The following is a 2,699-nucleotide window of genomic DNA, read 5'->3' on the forward strand; positions in this document are numbered from 1 at the left end:
TTTCCTAAATGGACATCTGCAATTCAAGTCATTTGCCTCTGATGTTCATTCTGTAAAAAAAACTTTCAAAAGTTGAAAAAAGAAAAAGGAAGCTGAGAAGGTGACAAACTTCAGAAATAAATGTCAAACTAGTTAGGTGGCTGGGAGGTTAAAATCTAAATAAAGGCTTAGATAAAGAACTCCCTAACTGTAGAACAATGCAGATGAAGAGTAGATATTTAGGGAGACTGGAGGTGTCAACAGGAATAACTTGTGACAAACCACCAAAAACAGAGAAGGATGACAAGTTCCAATAAAACAAAGTGTCACTGTATTTTTTCCTTAAAGGGAAAGTCTAAAATAGAATAATGCTAGAAATGCTCTATTTTGTATACTAAACATAAACATGAACTTACTGCACCTGAAGCCTAATTAAACAAATGATTTATGCTTTCAAAGTTGGCCACAGGGGGTCACCATCTTGTAACTTTGTTAAATATCTTTGCAAGACCAAGACTGTGCACATGCTCAGTGTGGCCTGGGCTGCTGCTTAGGGATAAGCATAAATTATTAAAACAGCACAAGTCAAATAATATCTGCCAGAAGCCAATACAGCAAGACTGATTAATAATCAGAATATACAGACTGTACTGGGTCCTGTGTTTTCATGTAATCTAATATGGATTTTAGAGTTTTTTTATTGTTTAATACAAACTTTCTCCAACTCTCCAGAACCAGTGGCTGCAGCAAAATAATCCTCCAAATAGAATCCCAGTTTATCTGTTTAAATCTGGCTCCATGAACTTTGTCCCTGCAGCTGGAGATGGAAACATTGAAGAGGATATAAAGGCAAAAATAAAATGCCATTTTTACTTTATTAACTGAAAAAGAAACCAATCCCCAATAATAAATCTGTACAGTTTTTATAAGAAACCTGACTGTATGCAGTGAAAGTTTCCCTTCCATTACTTGCTCCGACTGCTGGGGATACGAATCTCTACACAGTCGCCAACTGCTCTACAGGGAAACAAACAAAACTGCCCGAGTTCTGGGAATTAAGGTGGGGGGGGCTCCCACCTGTTGTTTGAAAGTATGATCCTTTCCAGTTAGGGACCATCTGAAGTTTCCTATCGACAGCAGTCAGAGCAAGTAAATAAAGGAGGAATTTCACTTTATACAGTCAGGTTAAACGGTAGACATTTTTTAATTAGTATAATGGAGAAAGGTTTCTTTTTCATTAAAGAAAGTAAAATGGAACTTTGATTTTTTGCCTTTACATTCCCTTTAAACATTGTGAAAATTCCCCATAGTGAAGATCACGCTAAATTCCCCAAATTGCTTCCATCCAAATGCTATTTATTTAGGTTCTTGCATTAAAACATGCTCTTCTCTATTTGCACCAAATAGCCAGCTGCCTCCACTGTGCAGAATAAGGCAGAAGGTGCAAAGTACAAGGTGCACAGATACAAGGGGACCCTGGATCTACACCTGCCAGTTCATGTTGCACTTTCACACGCAACAGGTTTGCACCCAATGAATCTCATGTTAATGCTATAAGCTCCAAACTTTTTTGTAACACATTATTGGCTTCCTAAGCACACCTGACTCTCATAACATTCAGTATTCATGAATAAAGTCATACATGTGAATTTATTTGGGATAACAATGCAATGAAAAGAGTATGACGTCTGAGAAGTAATATGAGACAGAGATCATTGTGAAGAAAAGGTCTAAATCTACAGTATTGACTGCTCAAATTGATAAAGGAAATATTTGAAATAAAAATATAGCAAAGGTAGGAGTTGTATGGAAAGGAGCTAACAGCCGTCTCTCTGTGAGTCTGTGTCACCTGATATAGATAATGGTATAACATCTCTCTTCACAGCTCCTTTTCCCACAGATTTTCCAGTGAGAAATCCAGAAGAAGCAGCGTTGAAGAATAAAAGATCACAGACAGACTGACATGTATGGGTCTATTCAAAGCCAGCTAGTGAAACAGAATCTCCAGCACAGACCTGATCAGATTAAGGGGAAAAGAGTCATATAATGAATCTGTCATCAAGGATTTTAAAAGCAGCTAAGAGGCTTGGATTATCCAAAACTCTATATTGGTTGATATTGGTTTGTTAAGAAAAATGGTTCCCGGGATTGTAGTGCCTCTGGTCACTCTCTCAGCCAGTAATTTCCATGAATACAAAGACAATTTAAATGTATTTGGACAAACAAGGTGTGTGTATAACTTACCTACCTTTCTGAGTCAGGGGAATAAACCATACATACCCCCAAGAAATATTTGTTCTGTTGTTTCCGAATAAATTTGTGTTGCACATTAGCAGCACACACAACCTGATTTTCTAGGTATTCGTCGATATGGATTTGTATTCATGGAACAAACAAACTTTCCAGCTTTCATATATTGCCCATTTAGATACAACTCTGGCTCCATACAATTATTATGCAGCAATAAAAATTAAATATTTCATTCTGTGATCATTTTGCCAGTGGTATAGTGCAAGCTCCTAGAAGTTTTTCCTGTTTCTTGAGTTAAAAATAGTCAATAATCTTTCAAAATAGCTTGTTTTATACTGGACCTTCTGAGCAACAGATAAAGCTTAGCACCCAGAAGTAGTGGCCAAAACACTGCTTGCTTCCATCTTTCACATTGAAACGAATCCCGTGAAGCCAACGCATACACGTTTCACTTTGGGTTTTCTTACATT

Source organism: Xenopus laevis, chromosome 6L, assembly GCF_017654675.1.
Source record: "Xenopus laevis strain J_2021 chromosome 6L, Xenopus_laevis_v10.1, whole genome shotgun sequence".
In the NCBI taxonomy this organism is placed as follows: Eukaryota; Metazoa; Chordata; class Amphibia; order Anura; family Pipidae; genus Xenopus; species Xenopus laevis.